The 25,081-nt window shown below is 32.7% G+C and overlaps 1 long non-coding RNA gene and 1 pseudogene across 2 annotated transcripts in view; both read right to left on the bottom strand.

The window, feature by feature from the left end:
• The window catches only part of LOC144578266 (uncharacterized), a 53,413-nt gene extending 29,746 nt beyond the window's left edge, over nt 1-23,667 (bottom strand). Inside the window, exons 1-2 of the long non-coding RNA XR_013523725.1 lie at nt 23,569-23,667; nt 15,904-15,994 (exon numbers count right to left, since the gene is read on the bottom strand). This is a non-coding gene — a long non-coding RNA (uncharacterized LOC144578266). The remainder of the gene's footprint in view (nt 1-15,903; nt 15,995-23,568) is intronic.
• Nucleotides 3,942-4,568, bottom strand: LOC100894973 (prefoldin subunit 5 pseudogene; annotated as a pseudogene). The gene has a single exon (XR_013523724.1). The product of XR_013523724.1 is annotated as a prefoldin subunit 5 pseudogene (transcript).
• Nucleotides 23,668-25,081: the final 1,414 nt, after the last annotated feature.

Raw genomic sequence — 25,081 nt, 5'->3', positions numbered from 1 at the left:
CTATCTGCCATTTTATGAAATATTAACTTTCTAGTTGTATTCTTTCCTCACAAAGCCACCTGTAGTATTATCTGCAAAGATCCTTATACTTTTCAACAACATACAAATACTACAAATAATAAGATGTTATATTTACTAAATGCTTCACATTCATCAAGCATTAAAAAAGGGCATTATATATATTATCTCATTCATTTCTTGAAACCTTGTAAAAGAGAGATGCTTTATTTTAAAGTTGAATATATTGGTACTTAGGAAGTTTACTACATAAATAAACTACAAAGTTAAGAAAATGAGTCAGAAAAACACACATCCCAACAAAGATTATTTTATAAGCATCCTACTGACAAAATTAGAATAGCGTCTGTTGGATGTGGGAACTCTGATATAGAACTCTTCATACACTGCTAGTGAGAGAATCAACTGGTGCACTTAATCTGGAAATCATAGTGGAAGGTAGTTAAATTGTCTATGGTACAGAAATACTCATTTTGCATATACATTCCCAAGATATACATCACACAATTCTAAAAGGATATTAATTACAGCACCGTTTGTGATAGGAGGTGTTCATTATATGAGGAAAAAATAGATAATGTGTGGTAAAGGTCACATGAGGTATTATATAACAGTGAGAAGCAAATGAGTGTGTGAATATGTGTTTGTATAAATAGGTCTCAAAATCATTGCACAGAATGGTACAAAATACTTGCAAATTACATACCTGAAAAGAAACTTGTATCCAGAATATACAAGATAACTTAAAATTCAAAAGTAATATAAGAAATAGAGCAGTTGCGAGTAAGCTAAGGATATGAATAGATATTTCTTCAAGAAATATATACAAGTGACCAATAAGCACAAGTAAAGATGCTCAACATCATTCGTTATTAAAAAAGTACAAATCAAAACCATAATGAGGTACCACTTCACACCCACTAAAATGCATACAATAAAAAAGACAACAACACGTTCTGGTAAAGATACGGAGAAATTAAAACCCTCATACATTGCTAGAGGGATTGTAAAATGGGCAGTCATTTTGGAAAACAGTTTAGTCCTTCCTTAAAATGTGAAAAACAGAATTGCCATGTGATTCAGAAATTCTACCTATAGGTATATACTCAAGACAAAATGAAAACAAATGTCCATACAAAAACATATACACATATGTTTATAGCAGCATTACTCATAACAAACAGTAACAGCAACTCAAATATCCATGAATGAATAAATGGATAAATAAAATGTGGCATAGCAGTATCATTTAATATTATTCATCTATGGAAGAGGAAATACTGATACATACTGCAACATGGATCAACCTTGAAACATTATCATAAGTGCAGAAAGCAAATCACAAAAGACCCTGTATTGTATGATTCTATTCCTATAAAATATCCAGAATAGGAAAACTTACAGGGACAGAAAGTAGATTAGTGATTGGTTTTTTTTTTTTTTTTTTTTGCTGTTGTTTTTTTTTTTTTTTTTTTTTTTTTGGCTGGAGAGTTGAATAGAAGGAATGAAAGAATGGGGAGTGATGGAAAACAGGCATGAAGTTTCATTTAAGGAAAATAAAATGTTCTAAAATTATTTCCAATGATGGTTGCACAATCTTATGAATATTCAAAGATTCATTAGATTGTATGTGTTAAATAAGTGAATTGAATGGTATATGAATTATAAATAAACATCTCTTGAATATGCTGTTAAAAAATACAATACAGAATGATGTAAGTAAAATGGCAGAGTGAGCTGCACCAAGCTCCAGTCTCAGGACAAAATAATCAGGAATTATAAGAAAGAACTTTGTCAAAACTCTGAAAAATATTTACAGCAACCAAGTCAATGCTAAATTAAGAAAAAGGGAACTTTAACAAAATAGTAGAAAATATTTGTAGTATTTTTATTTGCTTTTGTCCCACTCCCTTTCTGGCTCAAAGTCTTGAAGAGCACAACCAGTATTTCCAGTGTGGGCCCTTGGTCCCTAGATCTGGATGGAGATAGCAGATCTTATTTGCAAATAAGTATGTAGGTTTATTCTAATCTGACTGAGGACTGTATGAAGGACTCAGGCACTTTTCCGTTTTTTTTTGCCTATCTTGGAACACATTCTGGCCAGAAAAGCATCAGATGACTGGGGCAAAAGATTATTGTTGAGACACAAAACAGATGAACTAAGTCCTCAGAGAAAAGGCTTGGGAGAGAGTTTCTCTGGAAAATTAGGGCATTCACAAACACCTAGGTTTATTAAGAAATTTAACAACTTGGCCTTGCCACTGATTTGGCTAGGCCAAGATGCATGGTGAGAAAAGACCACAAAAGACTGTCAGCTTTCACTTCTGGCTAACATCTAGTCTCAGTACAAGTCTGGCTAAATATTGAGGGAAGGCCCAAGCACTGAGTTATTGGTAAAGCTGGGATTGGGATTAAATTCCGGTAAAGACCAGAATTATTAAGATTCCAGGATTTAAGGAAACTTCTGTCAAACAACTAGCAGAGTACTAAGAAAGAGAGACTTTAGTGACCACGCATAACAAGAAATACAATTTATGCAACTATAATTGGGAAAAGTCATGAGATAAATGGATTACCATAGTCTTCAGAAATTAAAAAAAAATCTTATTTCCAGAGTTGCCACATTATAATATTCAAATGTCCAGTTATCAGCAAAAAATTATAAAGCACACAAAGAAACAGGAAAGTATGACCCATTTACATTTGACACAAATCAGCCCTAAAGAAGTTCAGACATTAGAATTATAAGACAGAGATTTTAAAACAACTGTATTAAATATGTTCAAAGAGCTAAAGGAAAACATGGACAAAGAACTAAAGGAAATCAGGAAAACCATGTATAAACAAAATAATATCAGCAAAGAAATAAAAATTATGAAAAGAACTAAACAGAACTCCTGGAGCTAGAAAGCACAATAACTAGAATAAAAAATTTGCTGAAGAGAAGTAATAGTAGATTTAGCAGACTAAAGACAGAATCAGTGAACATGATGATAGGATTGCTGATATTCTCCTGTCTGCAAAGCAGAAAAAATTAAAAGAAAATGAGAAAAGTGAACTGAGTGTAATAGACCTGTGGGACACCATCAAGTAGCCTAATATTTGCTTAACTTGAATCATAGAAGAAAGAGAATCATAGAAGAAAGAAAAAAATAGAAAACATATGTGAGCATTAATGGCTAAAAACTTCACAGCTAAACTGACATGTGTAAGGTGCCTTAATCCTAAGTGAATCCAAATCCACTAGGATTATTTATGCAAAGACTAACTCTCAACTCTCTGATCTCATTATCTCCATGAGCTTCATTCTTACTCCACTTTGGTTACTTGCTCCAATTGCTTCCCCACAGCCTTTCATATCACTCAAAATTGCTCTTTTTCTGAAATAAGAAATTAATTGCCCACTTTCTCAATGTAATCCAAATCTTTATGGCTACCTTACTTAGTTACTTCCATTACAAGTACTCTTCAGCTTCATCAAGATCCGCAGACTTCTGACTTCTCCCACATTCTTAGTCCCATAATCCTATACTTTCTTTCCTCCCTAAACTGATTCTGATTCTACACCATTTTAAAATCTACTGACTCCTCTCTTACAACATCCCAGCTTTCTAAACCTCAATCTTTTCTTATGCCTGGACCTTGAGTGTAGTTAGCTGCTACTCCATATACTTAACCTCTAACATGTCCTTAACACAACATAACATAGTTTTACCCTCTGCACACCCAAAATCTGTTCTTTCCAATTTGATTCCTGAACTATATGTGTTTAAATTCAACAGATACTTCACGTATCTTATGTTACTTAATTGTTTTTAGTATTTTCACTATTTGCCAATCCCATTTAAAACACTCTCTTTCCTTGGCTTTCATGACACTCAATGCTACTGGCACTGAGTAACATCAAGAAAATATTTTCTCGATTTTTCTTTCTTTTTTTTTTTTTTTTTTTACCCAGCTGGCACATTTATTGGCATTAAACACAAGACCCTTCCCTTTCCAGCACCAGGAAGCCATGCCCAAAGGGTGTCCCTCCCCATTTCTGTAAAAACTCTCAGGCCTTAGCAGTAGCCTGAGCTGCCCCCAGGGCTGTGAGCTGCTGAATCTTCTGGCTCATCATTTCCATGACAGCCTGTTTCATGGCGTGCTTCTCCTGGAGAGCTGGTTGGATTTTCTCCATCTGCTTGGTTAGAAAATCTATCTTCCTCTTGAAAAAGTCCTTGGCATCCTCAGCTGTCTTCTCTACATAGTACCCAGTTCCCACATCGATGAGCACGTGCTCCACATCGATGAGCACGTGCTCCACATCATGCAGCTTCCCAGGGACATACATAGAACTCGTCAGTGGGACGAGTAATTCTTTCCCCTCGTTGCTCTTGTTCAGCACGTTCAGACAGTCCTTGGCTTCCACATACTTGGTCTGTACCACTTTGAGCTGGGCAATGGACGTGGACAAGAACTCCACTTCCTGGTCCAGCTGGTTTTTGAGCATTTCTAGCTGCGGCAGATTCAGCTCCGTGATGTTAATCGACTGCGCCATGTTGGGAAGCTCGATTTTTCTGTTCAACTTTTAAATATAGAGAATCTAAGAGATAATTTTTTATATTTTTCTCTTCTTTCATTCAATGTCAGCAACCCTCATATGTTTTGGGAACTGTCTTAGTCTGTGCTGCTATTAAAGAATACCTGATACTGGGTGATTTCTTTTAAAAAAGGGGTTCTTTGCCTCATGGTTCTGCAGGCTGTTTAAGAAGCATGGTGCCAGCATCTGCTTCTGGCTAGGGGCTCGCTATTTCTACTCCTAGAAGAATATGAAGGGGAGGCATGTGAAGACCACATGGTGAGAGAGAAAGGAAGAGAGGAGGGGAAGATGCCAGGATTGATGTATTTATTTATTTAACAACCAGATTGCATGGGAACTAACAGTGAGAACTAAATCACTCCCACGAGAATAGTGCCAAACTGTTCATGAGAAATCTGTCTCCAGGACCCAAATACCTTCCAATAGGCCCTACCTCCAACACTGGGGATGAAATATCAACATGAAACCTGAAAGAGCCAAACACACTATATCTGAACCAGGGCAGAGACTTTCAGTAAAAGCCATGCCTTGGTTAGCAGTAGATTTGTGACAGTAGCAAATCTCTGTATTTTTTGTGAATAACAATGACAAGTTCACTTAGCTTCATCATTGGTGTGAGGTGACAACACTTCAGACCTGTAACAGATTCAACTCCACTGAGCTGTTGGGGGCAGGTAGAACATGGAGAAAAAAAAAACTGTGGTTTTGAAATCTAAATTCAAAGACCATAGGATGTCTTCATTCACTACAAGGTGATAGTTTGTGAACACAGTGAAAGACCCATGGAAATTATTACCAATATTTTCTGAAGGAGACTTCTGCTTCAGGTGGTGAAGAAGTTTATAACATACCACCCCAAAATATGCCACTCTGGCATCTTGACTATTTTGAGTTAAAGGCAATTGAAAAACAGCAAATGTAAGAAGGATATTCTGATCCTTCTTTTTCTTCAAAACAGAAGATGAAATTTTCCTGTGAGAGCTGCCTTCCACAAAAACAGAAATATTCTTATAATGAATGATGGGACTGAGACTAAGAGAATTCAGTACAAATAAAACTTATTAAAATCATGCTTATCTTCCTTTAGCTTCCTTATATATTTTACTTACTTTTCCAAAACTGTCTTTCTTGGTTCAAAATAGTGTAAAAGCATCTAAGTTTCATCAGTTCTTTCAGGAATCATTTCCTTATGAGACCTCACTTGTCACATAAACCCATATTAAATAAATGTGTGTATGTGTTCCTAGTGTTAATCTGCCTTATATCAAGTTAATTCTCAGGAACAACCAGAGACCCTAAGAGAATAGAGGTACAGCTTTGCCTCTTCTACAGTGGGAAATAAAAGTTCTAAATCTAAATCTAGATTTAGATTTATTTATAAAGACTAGCAAAGGCTAGAACATGTTGATGTAACATGGGGTTGGATAAGAACAAATTTCCTATGAAAACAAAAGCACTCTGGGCATTTGGCATTAAATAATGAGAAATAAATGTCAGGGTGAACCTCAATTCTTTCCCAGTATAATTCCCATTAAAATTAGTTCTTTGTTCAGAGGAAATATTTTATAAGCATATTTATCCCTTTCCCAGACTTATTCTATAAATAATTACTCACTTTACCCATTGCAGCTTTTGAGGCTCAGAATACAAGACACCAACATGAAGGCCTCAAAAGCATCGTCAGAAGTAAAGTTTCTCTCTGACATTTTCCTGGTCTCCTGTCACTCACCTCTCATTCTCCCAGAGGCTAGCCATAGAAACTCAAAGCTCTCTTTCCTATGGCAGGTCATAGAAACAAAAATTCCCTTTACCCAAAGCCAGCTATAAAATCTAAATATAGCGTTATAACATTCTCACACATTTTTGTGTTAAGAACTGTCCATAAAGAAGTTCTCTGACTTACCTCGTTTGATTGTAGGTCTTAATACCCCCATTCCAGAGAGATCCCTGCCCCAGATCAGAAAGAAAGGAAGGCTGCATATAAAGGCCAAGAAGAATCTGAATAAACAGCCCTTGTTGGGTTTCGCCTCTCAGTCTATTACTATTAGATCATACTCTTTTTATCCAGTCACATTAGTACCTGGCTGTTTCTGCCTCATCAAACCTATGTATGAAACTGTATATCTCACATAAAACTATGATTAAATGTATTATGCTTTTCTCTTGTTAACCTGTCTTTTATTATAGGAGTGTCAACCATAATTCTTACAAAAAAGAAAGGGATCACACCCTTTCCATCCCTACAGGGCCTCTCTTACTGCTTGAAGAGCAGAAAACTAGGTTGGATACAGTCCCGTCACATGAATTTTGATTTTTAAAATCTGTAATTTTTTTCCAATTAAATAAACAGTTACATTACTAAAGCATTTTTTTAGGTGAAGTCTTCACAGATTTAATGTTTATGTGCTACGAAGAAAATGCGTAGGGTTTGAAAATCAACCAAGAAAAGTTCCTTAAAGACAGTGTTGACACTGCAAGTTGCAGAATTGTGTAGAGATTCTTCAATCTGTGGTGTAACTATGATCACAGTAAATACTTACTCAAATCAATTAATTGCATCCAAAATGGTAAAAACTTCTACTTCTATTGGTGGGTAATCAAAGTTCTCCAGGAATGTTGCCCCAATTTGTATTTTTAGCCTTCTCTCTCATATGATTTTTAAACAAAGAAATAAATTTAGCCTTGCTTTATAGCTAGGTAAATACATTCATTATCATCTAAACATGTTTTCTCATTTCTAACTCTGTGATTATATTTCTCTCACCTGGAAGGCCTACCTTAGCTTCTTTATCTATTTACATGCTATACCTACCCAAAGTATAAGTATATCCTCTTTAAAATAAGTTTTTGACTGATACTTTAGCCCATAGTGATCTATTTCTTTCTAGACTCCTTTTCACGTAATGCGATTATTTTTTAAATATGTTAATACATAAAATGAGGCATATCAAAGAAAATGGAGTATCCATCACATATGTTCTCTGTTTATACTTAGAGAATGTCACCACTGCATTTACTGATATTTGACTATTCTTATAATACTGGTCTTTGCTGTTATTTTACCTCCTATGTTTCTCAGTGTTTTATCCATTAATTCATAATATTTTATGATCTAGGGGACAGAGCTTTACTTCTTCATATTAAATGAAGCTAATAGTACACACTACATATTCAATGAATAACTAAAGACATAAAATCTCAAGAAAGGTAAAGGAAAGAGGGAGAAATGGAAGGTAGATAAGAAAGGTATAAACGACAATGAAAAAAGAGAACATGGGACAACTAAAGCAGTCCTCATTGGTCACTAACCCCTCAATGACTTTATAAACACGTTTTGAAAACAGCCTGAAGAGTCAAGTCTGTGAGTTAAAATTCATAAAATTGCTTAAATATTATACAGTTCTCTACAGATATAAGGCATTAAGAATAATCTAAATCTGAAACAAGACAGCTGCAAGTTGTAGAATTCTGCTGTCAGTACTGTTGAATTGTGTTTTAAATTTGTTCCACACTGCTCTATCCCTTTGTAAATTCAATGAAAATTGTGAAATACTTTTGGGATTTGGAATGTTCAGAGTAAATTCTAACAAAATTCTGTGATGAGATATCATCATTTTATTAAGACATAGTTGTCATATTTATTTATTTATTTATTTTTGCCAGATAATCAACTTAAAAGTCCTTCACTACAGATAGGAAATTTGCTATGTAACAGGAATTTTAAAACTCATTTTAAATCTCCTCATCACTTTAAATGTACATTAAAGAAAGCAAGTTATAATTGGTAAAAGGGGCATTTGATTTGAAGGTCACTTAAAAGTTCCTATTACATGTTTTACAATTGGCATTTTCAAATATATAAATATATATTTACATATAATATCATATGTTTTCCCAATATGCTTTTAATATCTAGTATAAATTTTTGAACAAGATCCTATGGCTAATTGTTTACCAAAATAATAAACTACAGAGTTTCTATGCATTCTGAGGTTTATTTTGATTATTTCAGTTAAAATTTTTTTTAAAAATTATCTCTAAAAATGTTGTGGGTACATGATAGGTGTATATATTTGTTGGGTAAGTGAGATGTTTTGATAGAGGCATACAATGTGAAATAAGCATATCAAAGAAAATGGAGTATCCATCCCATCAAGTATTTACCCTTCTTGTTACAAACAATCCAATTGCACTGTTTAAGTTATTTTTAAAAATACAATTATGGATTATAGTTAACCTATTGTGCTATCAATTTGTATGTCTTATTTTTTCTATTTTTTGTACTCATTAGCCATCCCCATCTCCCATGCTAAACCCCCATTACTCTTCCCAGCCTCTAGTAACCATCCTTACTCTACATGTTCACAAGTTCTAGAGTCCATGAATAACTGAGAACATTTGATGTTTATCTTTCTGTGTCTGGCTTATTTCACTTAACAAATAATCTCGTTTCCTCCACATTGTTGCAAATGACTGGATCTCATTTGCTGAGTATGTGACTAAAAAAGAAAAAAAGTTAGTTGCTAAACAATTTTTTAACATAAGAGGCATCCAGTTACTTAAAAGGAGACACCTTTAAACAGAATAAAGGTGATATGCCTATATGTTTCTAAAATATTAACAATATTTTAAACCTACATGTAAAATTTTAAATTTCTTCTCTTACCTATTAAAGGTCTATGACATGTGTCTCTTGTTTGCATTTCCTAGCTGGCAATTTTTCTATTTTAAATTTATTTTTAGAGGATATTAAATTTAAATATTGTTGATACCATATTAGTTGGGAAGTATTCAAATAATAATGCTAAAATCAAGTATGTTAAAAATGCATGGTAAACAGAATTTACTCTCAGCAGTGTATTAGGCAGTAAAAAGACCCACCTGCTACAAAACTACCACCTACTGGATAAAACATATTTTCTATATTCCTGTCCCACAAAGAAGTCACTGCATTTCCCAGGATGCTGCACTCTGTTCCCAAAAGAATAATGAAATAAAATGCATGAGCTGAAATAAGAAGTGAGACCAATGACGAATAGATCAACTAAAGAAGGAACACTTCCCTGAAAATAAATGCTTAAATTTGCATAAGTTTAAAGACTAAATCTGGGAACAGTGCATGTGAAGACATAGCTTAACCAGAGTCATTCACATTGAATCTGTACCTTTGAGCTAAGTTATCCCCAGCTTGGAAGTATCTCTTGTATCTTGGCAAATATAAATGCTGATTTTCTCTGAAGAAAATTATCCACAAGTAGGGCCAAGAGTAATGTCATAGATTGAGATGACTGTCAAAAGATTCCCTAGCCACTATGGGCAAGTCAGAAGAAACACACACATAGGTACATAAGGACTTCAAATTATAATAATCAAAAAAGGAATTTTTTTAAATATATGAAAAAAAGTTTAAACTAATAATAGTGTTTTGCCGAAAACACATATTGAAAACGAACAGGACGTTTTGGAAAAGAAACAATTCTTAGTGAATTAAGAAAATATAAATGATAAACCAAAACCTCTTCAACAAGTTACCAACAGCGCTAGACAGAAAATTGAGACAGAAAAATAAAAGAAAGTGAATTTAAACAGGACCGTAGCTCAAATGAACCTAATAGACGTTAACAGAACATTCTACCCGACAAATGCAGAATATATATTTTTGTCATCAATTCATGAAATATTCTCCAAGATAGACCCAACCCTCAGTTGTGAAGCATGTCTCAATAAATTTAAAAAATAGAAATCATATCAAGTGTCTTTATGGACCACACTGAAATAAAATTAAAAATCAAAACCAAGAGGAACTCTCAAAACTCTATAAATATATGGAAACTAAACAACTTGTTCCTGAATAATCATTTGTTAAATAATGAAATTAAGACTGAGATTCAAAATGTTTTTGATGCGAATGAAAATACATACAACATATCAAAACCTCTGAGGTATAGCAAAAGCAATGCTAAGAGGAAAGCTTATATCACTAAATGCCTACATCAAAGGGTATAAAGTTCTTAAGGTAGCAAGCTAACACCAAACTTCAAGGAACTAAAAATCAAGAACAAACTGAAAACTAGCCTAAGAAAAGGAATAACAGAGATCAGAGCAGAACTAAATGGAATTGGGACCAAAAAAAAAAAAATGATACAAAGAATCAATGAAATGAAAAGTTAGTTTGTTGAAAAGATAAAAAAAAAGTAATAGAATGCTAACTAGACCGACCTAGACAAAAAAAGGAAGATTCAAATAAACACAATCAGAAATGATAAGGATCATATTACAACAGGTACCATAGAAATTTTTTTAAAAAAAGATGATTAGAGACTACAATGAGAATCTCTACACATACAAACTAGAAAATCTAGAGGAAATGGACAAATTCCTGGAAACATACAACCTCTTAAGATTGAGCCAGGAAGAAATAGAAACACTGAACAGACCAATAGTAAGTAATGAAATTGAGTCAGTAGTTAATAATCTCCTAACAAATAAAATCCCAGGACCAGACAGATTCACAGCCCAATTTTATCAGATGTATTATACAAAGAAGAGTTGGTACCTAACTCACTAAAAATTATTCCAAAATAATGGAGGAAGAGGGATTCTTCCCTAACTCATTCTATGAAGCAAGCATCACTTTGATACCAAAATCAGGTAAGAACACAATAGCAAAAATAACCTACGGGCCAGTATCATTAGATGAAAATAGTAGCAAAAGTTCTCAATAAAATCCTAGCAAACTGAATTCAACAGCACATCAAAAAGTTAATACATCACAATCAAGTGGGTTGTGTTTCAGGGATAAAACATACCCAAATCCATAAGTGTGATTCACCACATGAACATAACTAAAACCAACAATCATAGCTCATTCCAATAGATGCAGAAAAGCATTTGATAAAATCCAATATCCCTTTATGATAGAAACCTTCATCTAACTAGGCACTGAATGAACACACATTAAAAAAATAAAAACCGTATACAACAAACCCAAACCAATATCATACTGAATAGGAAATGATGAAAAGAACTAAGAAAAGACAAGGGTATCTATTTTCACCACTTAGTACTGGAAGTCTTAGCAAGAACAATCAGGCAAGAGAAAAAATAAAAGGCCTCTAAATTAAAAAAAAAAAAAAGAAAATCAAATTATTTCTGTTTGCTGGTGACATTTTGTACATAGAAAATCCTAACAACTCTTCCAAAAGACTCCTTAAGAAAATCCTAACAACTCTTCCAAAAGACTCCTTAGAATTGAGAAATGACTTCAGTAAATTTCCAGTGTACAAAATCAATGTACAAAATCAACAGCATTTCCATACACCAATAATGTTGTAGTTGCAAACTAAATGAAGAACTCAATTCAATTTACAATAACCACAAAAATATAAAAAGGAATACATCTAACAAAGAAGGTAAACAATTTTTTAAAAGTAGAACTACAGCAGTAATAAAAGAAATTATAGATAACACACTCAAATGGAAAACATCCCATGTTCCTAGATCAGAAGAATCAATATAGTTAAAATGATCATATTGCTCAAACACATACAGATGGAATGAAACTCCTATTACATTACTAACATCATTTTTCAAAAAATTCACAGGAAAAAGTCTGAAATTCATGTGTAACCAGACAGGAACCTGAATAGCCAAAGCAGTCCTAAGTGGAAAAAAAAAAAAAAAAAATCTGGAAGTGACACATTACCCAACTTCAAATTATGCTACAAGGCTATAGTGACAAAAATAGCATGCTTCTAGTCAGAGATCAATGAAGCAGAATAGAGAACCTGGAAATAAAGCTGCTTATCTATAGCCAACTGATTTTTTACAAAGTCGACAAATATATACAATGGAAAAAGGGCTTTGTATTCAATAAATGGTGCCAGGAAAATTGGATAGCCATATGCAGAAGAATGAAGCTGGACCCCTGTCTCTCATCATATGCAAGAATTAACTCAAGATGGACTAAACGCTTAAATGTAAGACATATAATGTAAAAAATACTTGAAGAAAACTTAGAAATAACTCTTCTGGAGTTTGGCCTAGGGAAAGAATTTATGACTAATGCCCCAAAAACAGAGGCAACAAAAACAAAAATAGACAAATGGGACTATGGGATTTCATTAAACTTGAAAGCATCTGCACAGGAAAAGAAATAATAGTGTGAACAGACAACCCTAGGAATGGGAGAAAATATTTGCAAACTATGCATCCAACAAAGGACTAATATCCACAGTTTACAAGGAAACTAGAACAATTCAAATATGAAAACAACCCCCCAAAAAAGTGGGCAAAGAATATGACCAGATATTTCTCTAAAGAAGACATGCAAGCAGCCAACAAACATGAACAAATGCTCCACATCACTAGTCATAAGAGAAATGCAAATTAAAACCATAATGAGATACTTTCTCATACCAGTTAGAATGGCTGTTACTAAAAAGTCAAAAAAAATCAACAAATGTTGTCGGTAACAATGTAGAGAAAAAGAAATATTTATACACTGTTGTTGGGAATGTAAATTAGTTCAACCTTTATGAAAAACAGCACGGAAATTTCTCAAAGTACTAAAGATAGAACTACTATGCAACCCAGCAATTGCCCTACTGGTAACCACCAAATGGAAAATAAAATGTTATGTAAAAAACACACCTGCCCTATGTGTATGGTTATCTCATTGCTATTCACAATAGCAAAGTCATGGAATCAACCTATGTATCCATCAGTAGTGGACTGGATAAAGAAAATATGGTACATATACACCATGGAACACTACACAGCCATAAAAAGATTAAATCATATCTTTTGCCTAACATGGATGGAACTGGTAGCCACTATTCTAAGTGAAATAACTCAGAAACAAACATTCCCTGTTAACACTTTTAAGTTAGAGCTGAACAATAGGTAGACATGGACATAGAGAGTAAAATAAAGACACAGGGAACTTCAAAAAGGAGCAGTTTTGAAGGAAGGTGAAGGTTAAAAAAATTATCTATAAGGTAAAATGTTTACTTTTTGGGTTGGGGCACACTGGAAGCCCAAATCTCACCATTACACAAAATATCCATGTAACATACCCGCACATGTACCCCCTGAATCTATAAAAATAAGTAAATAATAATAAAAATAATTAATCCTTTAAATAGTTGAAACAATAGACAGATTCACCTGAAAGAGATATTTGTGAACTAGAAGTTAGATTTGAAGATATTACTCTGGAAATAGCACGAAATATGTCATTTTCCCATTTTCCATTTTATGTAGAGGCATAATAAGGAAGAGATATTGAGGATAGAAGGTGAAGGGTGACTGTAAATCCTGGTGTAACTCCCAATAGAAAAAGAAAACAGAGAAAATGGAGTCTTGAAACATTTGAAATAATAGCAGATGAGGGTTATTTCGAAAGGATGAAACATTTGAATTTGCAGACATTGGAAGCAGAATATATTTGAAACAAAGTAACTAAAAATATTTCCACAAATAAAACTTCAGGAAAGCAAACATTTAAAAAAAAGATATCTGATTGTAACCTACAGAAAAAAATGTAAATAATAAAGACTCTTAGACAATATTCTCAATAACAACAAAGACTAGATGATACAAACTACACAAGAGAAAATGATTTCTTCTCAAGGATTGTTTTCCAAGAATACAAGGGGTTCTAAATCTACTGTATTATTTGTTAGTATATTAGACTGATTGACCCTTACACTTTGATAAGTTAAATTATGCATTGTAGAATTCCAGAGATAATTAAGAAGAAAACTTAAAATATACAAATATCTTTAGTAAGCATCATATCCATGTAACAATTCTATATATGCTCACCCAAATATAAAATTATGTGTGTGTATATATATATATAAAGCCAATAAATACTCAAAGCCAATAAATACTTTTTCTAGTCAAATGAGCACCTCCGAAAAACAAATAACCAAGTGCAGAAGAAAATAAGCTACCTTGAATGGAAGCTAGTAGAGAGAAAACAAACCCACACATTTTCAAATATTCGAATTATCAAACATAAAATATAAAATATTTATACTTACATGTTTAAAGAAATAAAAGTCAAGCACAAGTAGGAAACATATGAAATGAGCCTGGATCATCTTGTAGTGCCATAAAGTAAAGAAGTGCTCAAACCAAGCAGAAAATCCCAAGTAGGGATACATTATAAGCAATAGGAGTGAATTCAAAGATCTACCAGTGGTCAAAGCAGAAACAACTGGAGCAACAAGTAAACTAGCATTGAATCACAACTCTAAGTACAAAATATCCGTGAATTAGTATTTATATGAATAAATGATTGAGTACATAGATAAAGGGGATAATAATCGACAAATCGTCCATGCTGAAAATTTCAAGTAATTTAGATACTTCAGTTTCAAGGCAATGGAGGATAAATAACTCCTTAAATGTGAGCTGTGTTTAGTAAATTCCTTTGAAAAATACAGGGTTATTTTTCCCAAAAATACAGTTACATTACCATAAATAAACTGAGGAGCAACTACTGTCACAGTAGTACCGTAACATTACCATAAAGAAACTGAGGAGCAAATGCTCAAGGTTAACATTAACAGTAATAAATCATGTTGATAATATGCACACTGTTTGAGTTAGTGGAAACAACACCTTAGCTCCGTACTCTACCTCTCAAACATATATAATTTCAGTATAATCATAAGATAACTATCAGACATATCCCAGTAGGGGGACATTTTACGAAATATCTAACCTGTATTTCTCAAAACTATAGAGGACATTAAAGTTAAAATGTGAGAAAGTGTCACAGATAAGAAATGCCTAGGTGATATGATGACTATATCTAAGTGGAATTCTGAACGGGATTTTGCAGCAGTAAAAGGACATTAGATAAAAGCTAAGGACTTAAATGAAGTGTGGACATTAATTAATACTAATGCATCAATAAGTTATTAATTGAAACAAATATACCATATATAATAAATATAGAAAAATAACAATAGTGAAAACTGATGTGATATGTAAGGGACTGTCTCTACTATTTTGCAATTTTTCTGTACATCTAAAGGTATTCTAAAATAAAGTTTATATGAGTCAAGTCTACAAATATCTGTGATTCTAGAAAACAATAATAATAAACACAATCTTCTAAAAAATAAACAGATGGCTGGGCACGGTGGCTCGCGCCTGTAATCCCAGCACTTTGGGAAGCCAAGGTGGGCAGATCGCCTGAGATCGGGAGTTAGAGACCAGCCTGATTAACATGGAGAAACCCCGTCTCTACTAAAAACACAAAATTAATTTGGCATGGTGGCACATACCTGTAATCCCAGCTACTCGGGAGGCTGAGGCAGGAGAATTGCTTGAACCCTGGATGTGGAGGTTGTGGTGATGGTGCCACTGCACTCGAACCTGGGCAACAAGAGCAAAACTCCATCTCAAAAAATAAAAAAATAAATAAATAGACCTTATAGAAATGAAAACATATGCACATATAAAGTTAAAATACAATATCAATATCAGGAATTAACTGCATATTAGAGAAATCTAAAGAAAAGTAAACCTAGATTAGTCAGAAGATATTATAAATAAATAGCACAAATAGACAAAAGATGAAAAAGATGAAAGAAAACTGGGTTTTGATTGTCACCATTATATCTAAGTTTTCTATTCTATTAATTACTGCTCTTTATTTTCTTCCATATATTTTGTTTGGGTTTATTTAAGCTGTTATATTACTTCTAATTATATAAGTTAGTCCCTTGAGTCAATATTGAGCCAATGCATTTTTGTCTTTTTATTTAAATAAGAGCAATGGTTATAAAATTTTCTCAAAAGATGACTTTTGTTGTATCCTACAAACACTTATGTATGCATTTTAATTATTATTTTTACTAAATTATAATATCCATTTTAACTTTTTACTTGATTCAATTTATTTAGACAATTTTATATTTCACACATGAAAACTTTTAATTTATGTATTTGTTCCTTAGGTATCAATTGGTTATTTCATTTAGAGAATGTGATATAAATGATTATGACAGAGATTTTCATTTTCATTTAGTACACAGTACACAAAAAGATCTTGCTCATGCTTGAGAAAAATATTTGTTCTCAAAATTTTGGTTGAAGGGTAATTTTTCTTAAATAATTATTCCAATATTTTATAATATGATCAGTGAAATCGTTTTATATTTTTATATTCAAGTGGGTTTTTGCTTACAAGTGAGTATGATAAATTTCACACACTAATTTTATATCAAGCAACCTTAGTAATATTATTTTTAATTCTAATAATCTATAATAGAGTCTTTGGAATGTTCTAACTGTATATTCATAGTAGCTATGAATAGTTCATTTTATTTATTTTTTCTTAATCCATATTTATTTTCTTTGTTTTTATTTTCTGTTATATATAAAACTTTTCTTTTGGTGCTACGAAGAAAAATTAGTACTGGGACAAAGGCTCTCTCAGCAAAGCAATTCTTTTTACTTCCTGCAGAAAGGGTATTCTTGTTAGCAATCATGCCATAAGAGTACAATGAACCAAGAAAAACAGACATATTTATTTCTTACACATTTGGGGTTGTCCTTATTGCTGTGTCTGATCTCTGCTGGCTGGAGACAGATCTCACAATCTAAACTAAAACCTGATTGGCTAATAACTTGAAATTTTTCTAAACAGTTAAAAGTAATCGAGAGCAAAAAAGGAAGTCCAAATAAGGAAGGCTCATAGGCTGCTATCTGAGACATGCCTGTGAGCACATCCAGCACAGAAATCTTGGTTAAAGTACAAGGACATAGAACATACTATGTGCCTGTAAGCACGTCTATCAGCTACATAGGATAGGGCCTCTAGCAAAAAGCAAGAAGTCTTTTGAAGAAAGTGTTTAAAACAAACTATCACCTCTAACACTGATGAATTTTTCTTAAACAAGAAAGGAAACTTTAAAGAGGAACTTTTCTACTTCCCACATTTCCTTAGTTTACTGTCTAGGAACTCTAGTGCTGGTTGAAAAAAAATATGGATAGTGGACATCTCTATATTTTTTCTGATCTCACAGACCAAGCTTTCCTCATTTATTATTATATGTGTGATGCTTTTATTGGCTATAGAAGTTTTCCTCCTCTCCCCACTTTTAATGAGATATAATTGACCAACAAAAATGATACTCATTTAAAGTATATAGTGTGGTGTTTATATATATATATATGGAAATGATGTCCATAATCGAGCTAATTACCATATCCATTATCTCACATACAAAGTTATTTTTTGTATGTTTTTTTGAGATGGAGTCTTGCTCTATCCAGGATAGAGTGCAGTGGCAGGATCTTGGCTCACTGCAACCTCTGCCTCCTGGGTTGAAGTGATCCTGTTGCCTCAGCCTCCCAAATAGCTGGGATTACTAATGCCCTCCATACCTGAGTAATTTTTATATTATTAGTAGAAATGGGGTTTCACCAATTGTTTTTTTGTTGTTGATGTTTGGTTGTTTCTTTTTTGGTGTGGTTAGAACATTTAAGATCTATTCCTAGAACCACAAATACCATTTGACTCACCCAGCAATCCCATTACTAAGGATATACCCAAAGGAACATAAATCATAATATTTTAAAGATACATAGTAGTATATGTTCATTGCAGCACTATTCACAATAGCAAGACATGGATTCAACCCAAAAGCCCATCAATGATAGACTGGAAAATGTGGTACATATACACCATGGAATACTATGCAGCCATAAAAAGAACAAGATCATGTCTTCATAGGGACATGGACAGAGCTGGAAGCCATTATTCTCAGAAAATTAACACAGGAACAGAAAACCAAACATGACATGTTCTCACTTATAAGTGGGAGATGAACAATTACAACACATTGACAAAGGGAGAAGAACAACACATGCTGGGGCCTGGAAAGCGGGGGAAAGGGGAGGGAGAGTATCAGGATAAATAGCTAATACATGCAGGATTAATACGACAGGTTGATAGGTGCAGCAAACCAACCACTAGGGCACACATTTACCTGTGTAACAAACCTATACATCCTGAACATGTACCCCAGAACTTAAAACAAAATAATTTTGTTTAAAAAAATGTATTCTCTGAACAAATTTCAAGTATACAATACAGTATTAACTATAGTCACCACGCTGTACTTGAAATCTACAGAAGTTAATTCTGCACAAATGAAACTGTACCCTTGGACCATTTCCTTTAACTGCTCTCCCTACTTCTTGCAAACACTATCGTAGTCTCTATTTCTAGGCATCTGACTTTTCAAGATTCTGGATATAAGTGAGATTATTTAGCATTTGTCTTTTTGTGCCTGGTTTATTTCACTTAGCATAGTGTCTTATGTTGATCCACATTGTTACAAATGGCAGAATTTTCCTTAAGTCTGAACAATATTCTGTGCGTGTGTGTTATGTGTGTTAAATTCCTTTATTCATTTACCCATAGATGCTGTACTTTTCCTGTTTTTGCCCTTTTCTAGAATAATTACATTTATTTCTATAGTATTTAGCATAGAATTATGAATGAATGTTTTTTCATTAAATGCTTTTTTTTGCATCTACTTGTGTGATTGTGTGATTTGTCTTTTATTTCCTTGAAGTGATTAAGTACATTAACTGATACCTAATGTTTAACAAATCTTGCATTTCTTAAATAAAATTAATTTGGTTATGAGGCATTATTCTCATTAGATGTTATTAGATTTAGGCTGCCAGAATTTCTTTAAGATCTTTGTCTCTGTGTTTATCAGTAAAATTATCTGTAAATTTCCTTTTTCTGTACCTCCTTATTAATTTTTGGAATGAAGAGTAGGCTAATCTCCTAAAAGAGCTGGTCAGTATCTGCAAGTGGTTTGGTTTTGTTTCAGAAAAAAAAAAAACATAAAAAATGGAGACATAGGCTGGGTATAGTGGCTCACACCTGTAATCTCAGCACATTGGGTGGCCAAGGCAAGCAGATCATTTGAAGTCAGAAGTTCAAGACCAGCCTGGCCAATATAGTGAAACCCTGTCTCCAATTTAAAAATACAAAAATTAGCTGGGTGTGGTGGCAGGCACCTGTAATTCCAGCTACTCAGGAAGCTGAGGCAGAAGAATCACTTGAACCCAAAAGGCAGAGGTTACAGTGAATTGAGATTGCACCATTGCACTCTAGCCTGGGCAACAAGAGCAAAACTCCATCTAAAAAATAAATGGAGATGAATGCCTTCAAGCATCATCACATATTAATTTATGAAAAAGATGGTATGAAATTGTTTTGTATTTCTTAAGGGCCATATGGATTTGAATTGTTCTAGACAAGATTTTATTAAAATATTATAATTGTAGGTATCAGTTCCTCCAAACGGTATAAAAATGCTCAGGGTGATGACTTTCTTACTGTTGTTATTTTTACCCAAGACTTCACAAAAATGTCAAAACTTATTTTCCTCAAAACTGGTCATTTGGCTGAATATTCTTGGGTAAAGTAGAACATACATTTTATTTTATCAACTATTATCTCTAAATTTAATTTTTATATTATTTGTAGCATACTATGAATAATAAGAAAGTACACAAAGCAATAAATTTTTGACTTCTCCATGAATTTATCTTAATGTTATAATAATGCTAGTAACTATTATTGATTATTTTGTAGCTGGGATTATATGGACATAAATATATGGGCATTTTATGTACATAATATACATATGTATACACATATATATGTACACACACATATATGTATTATATATACATGTGTATACATATATATATATATGTATATATATATAATCATTTTAGGCCATTCAACAATCAGTGAGGTGAGAATTAATATGCTCATTTGATAGTTAAAAAGATGTCCTCTCAGGAGTGTTATATAATCTGCCCATCAAACGTGTGGGAGATACAGGATTTGAATATAGATCTGACTCCAAAGTCCTAATTGTTTCCATTGTGTTGCGACTTCTCTACTGTATGTGTATCTGTTCATGTATTCATTTTTTCTTCCATTCAAGTAATGTAGGAGGCATTGTACTGACTAGATAAAAAGCTGATTGAAGGGGTGAAAGCAAACAGAACACACTGCCATGTGTGTACCTATGCAACTGTATTGCATGCTCTGCACATGTACCCCAAAACCTAAAATGCAATAAAAAAATAAGAAAAAAAAATTTATTACAGCAACATTAGGAACAATTTTCAATATAAAACTTAAATTAATATCAATAGTAATTTTATAAATAAAATCTCACTGTTCCTAAGAAAAAAAAAAAAAAAGCTGATTGAGAGAGACACGGCCCCAGTATCATGTTCTAGCGCAAAGACCAACAAGTACAAAAGCATTTACAGCTAATGGCTAAGTGCAATGGAAGACAAAGGGCAGGGACATTTATTTAAGTCTAGGAAAAGTGAACTTAGCCAGTACTGGAAGAGTAAGTACTAAAGATGCAAGCTTTGTGAATAAAGTAACTCTAAGAAACTGCACTAAATGGTCTTAAAACTTTTCAATTATAAATTATAAAAGCTTAAGCTGGGTGCCGTGGTTCATGCCTGTTATTTCAGCACTTTGGGAGGTTGAGGCAGGCAGATTACTTGAGGCCAGGAATTTGACACTTGCCTAGCCAACATGGCAAAACTCTGAAACTCCATCTCTACTAAAAATGCAAGAATTCCCAGGTACTTGAGAGGCCAAGGCATGAGAGTCTGGTAGACGGAGGTTGCAGTGAGCAGAGATGCACCACTGCACTCCAGCCTGGGGAATAGAGCAAGACTCCATCTCAGAAAATAAAATACAATAAAATAAAAATAAATTAAAATAACAAAAATTTAAAAAATAAATTATAAAAGCTTAAGAGTCTTTGAATACTTTCTAGTGTCTCTCTCTATGAAGCTAATTAATAATTAAATTCTATGTGGTTTTTTCATTACTTTCCCAGAAATTTACTTGGGGTTGGAAACAACTACATTAAAATGCAGGTAGGTTAATATGCCTAGGTATCCTTAATATTTACCTTACTCTAAAACAACTGAATCACAAAAGGGGCATGACTTTTGTCAGTGCCTTAGAAAATACTTTCCGGTAATAAATTAAGTGCATAAGGAGTTCATTATCTCTTTCAAACTAGGAAGTCGATGCAGAAAGAATATATTAAAGCAAAAACACACTGAATTAGTAAAACACAATGTGGATTCCAGAAAATTAAAATTCTAAGTCCATAGCAAGTAATCATGATGTCTCCATTAGTTTGTTTTAATTTAAAGGATTTTGGTTCCTCAATAATTCTTTTTTAATTATACACATTTGGGTAAGATACAATTGTAGAAATGAGTACATATTAGATGCAGATTGAGATAGAAATGCATATGGAAATCAAGGTGATGTAGAGAGATATGATACAAAATATGTTGATATAACAGGCATAATTTTACTATATGTAATAGTTTTTTAGGGCTGCCATAGCAAAGCACCAGAAACCAAGTAGCTTGAACAACAGACATCTATTTTCTTACAGTTTTGGAGGCTCAAAGTCCAGAATCAAGGTGTGGGCAGGGTTGTCTCCTAAAAGCTGTGAGAAATAATCTGTTCCATGCCTCTCTCCAATTTCTGGTAGTTTGCTGACAATCTTGGACATTTATTGGCTTTTAGAGGTTCACTCTCATCTCTGCCTTCATGTTCTCATAGCATTGTCTCTGTTTGTGTCCCTCTCCCTATATCTAAATTTTCTAATTTTTAAGGACACAGTCATATTGAATTATGGGCTACACTAATCAATCATTCTCGACTTGATCATCTGAAAAGGCCCTATTTCTAACTAAGGTCATATTCAGAGATGCTAGAGGTTAGAATGTCAGCATCTTTTGAGAGATGATTCAGCCTAAACCACTATATACAACATTAATAAGTGTAATTTTGTGAAACAATTTTCATGTGGCTAATTTGAATATCACATAGATATATACTAGATATGTAATGCTATCTCTTAAAACTCCCATTATTTTAAAATTCATATATCTAAAAATAGTTTTCATTTATTAATATGATGACAGACCATAAACTTGAAGATAGAATTATAAGTGAAAAAAAAAGAAGAAAAAATTTTAAAAACCTGAGAAATGAAATGAATTACATTTTCACTTTGCGGAGCTGTGATGTGCATTTTCCTTTTTAACCATTTTACTTTGTCATTAAATTAACATAGATTCACAAGAAATGTCATACTAATTGGGATAACTTTGAATCTGGTGTAGAAAAAGGTCACATTTAATCAAAGCAGACCAGAATAATTACAAAGTCTTGGTCTTGGCCATTCTGTAGCATCATAGGTTTCATACCAAATTCACATTGTGTATACATTGTATACGTTCATTAAGCTGAGATTATTTAAAGGTAACATGATTTTAAACATCACATGTCAGAATCCTGAAAGTTGAAAAGGAAAGCCCTCTTCACATAGTTATATAAGTAATAACAATCTGAAACAATAAACAGCTTTTGTAGTCTTAGACATACAAATTTTTAAACCTATCTTTATTATAAGATGGGCTAATTTAAAAACACGAAATTAAAATTGTTTAATATAGTAAAAAGATATTACATTTTTTGTAGAAGAAGAACTTGAATCAACTGCCATGGAATAATTTTCTCAAATATATTAGACTTTAGATAAGAATTAGTCAACAGTGAAAAAAAACAATCTATGTAGGTTTTACCTATATTAATTTCATAAAAACTTGACTGCCTCAACATCCTTATTTAAAGTTCTGAAATCCTTTTGTGATTTTATTCTTTTTGATGCAATTATATGAGCAATTACCTGATAATGTTCCTCTAGGCTTGTTCCATGTATGATATAGGAAAACAGATTTATTTATTTTGAAGAAACCAAATCAGTCAGATTCCTACCAAGAATGCAAACTGTACTCAAAGAATTAAAAACTATAATTTACAAAGAATTAAAAAAATAAAAAGGATTACTTACAGAGGTGATGGATGTAATGAGAAGCCAAACAGAAAATAGCGAGGTTACAGGAAAATTTGCTACAGCAAGAAGTTGCTAAAGAGCCGAGGCTGGATTAACAAAGGAAAAGGGTGTTTTTAGCACAGCCCAAGGCGTGATTGCCTAATTGGAATCATTGTGGGTCTCTCTGACTGGAGGCAGTGCCATTAAAAGATGCACCTGTTGCTCATACAGCCTGATGCTGGGAGAATGAGAAATACCTTGGCTTCTCTGTTACTCCTTACCTTCTACTGACTGAAAAACTAGTGAACATGAAGTTTGAGTCTATCAACTATAGTCAAGTCAAAAAAGAAGAAACACTCAAAAAGGGAGATTTTCATACAGAGAATTGGTCACACCGATAACAAGAAAACTGAAAGGCACTAAAGTCAATGACTCTAAAAATAGGGTAACATCCTTCAGTAAGGCAGATACTTTCTAATTTTTGCTTGACTTGACAAAATTGGAGAGGAGCCTAATTGACTTATTAATTGATGAAAAATGTTTGATGGCAAGTCACAATGTGACTTTTGGCATGAAATCTGCAAAAGAGTCAAGAAATTAAACAACATTGCTATAAAAGCTTCCCTTCTTTTCCTATGCTAGTTTTTGTGAAAATGATTTCTCTCAATGACCCTATTTATAAACATACACACACACACAGCATAATTTCTGATAAAATTAGCCTCATTTTGAAAATGTCCACCAATATATGTATAGAATAATTGTGAAAATATTAGTCTCTCTATCCATCCTAGTAAAAGATGAATTTTACAGTAATATTTTACTTAAGGTTATTTTCAAATTTCATATTAATATTTTTAAAACTGTAAATTAAAAATAATTTCAAGTTAATCTAGAAGAACAATTATATGTCTCTTAATATTATGGTTCCAATATATTTTAATATAAGTTATAAATTTGTTTGATATTTATATAAAATAAATGTAAATTTAAAGATTTATTACAGCATAGTATATTAATTATAAAATGCTTTCAAACATAAAATACATTACAGTAATTTTCTGTGGAGAAGTAGAAAAATTATGAGTTCTAATAGAAAAAGCAAGCATTTAAAATATTTAATTATTAAACAATAGATTAATGCCATAATATATTTTAATGAATTATGGGGATATCAAATTGCTATGGTATTCATAGTCTCTTAAACACATCTTTTAAATTGTTATAATTTCATTTAACAATATCAATACTCACAAAAATGTGTGAGTAATTACTCAGTTTGGGAAATTATATTATTTGCAGCAACTTCAACTTAAGCAAAATATAAAATGTAGATAGCAACAACAATGTGCAAAGGGGTTCCTACTTATTTAAAATTACTTTCTGGAAGAGTGATCAAAATGTTTGGAGGTCACTAATCTAATCTGTCACACTGATGGATATGCCTCTTATTTAATTTCATTGTAACTGTATAGAGATAAATTAATGTCCAAAATTACACATTGGGTAAATAATTCAGCCAGATTACCTG

Source organism: Callithrix jacchus, chromosome 11, assembly GCF_049354715.1.
Source record: "Callithrix jacchus isolate 240 chromosome 11, calJac240_pri, whole genome shotgun sequence".
NCBI lineage: Eukaryota > Metazoa > Chordata > Mammalia > Primates > Cebidae > Callithrix > Callithrix jacchus.
This window is presented reverse-complemented; position numbering and strand designations above follow the sequence as displayed.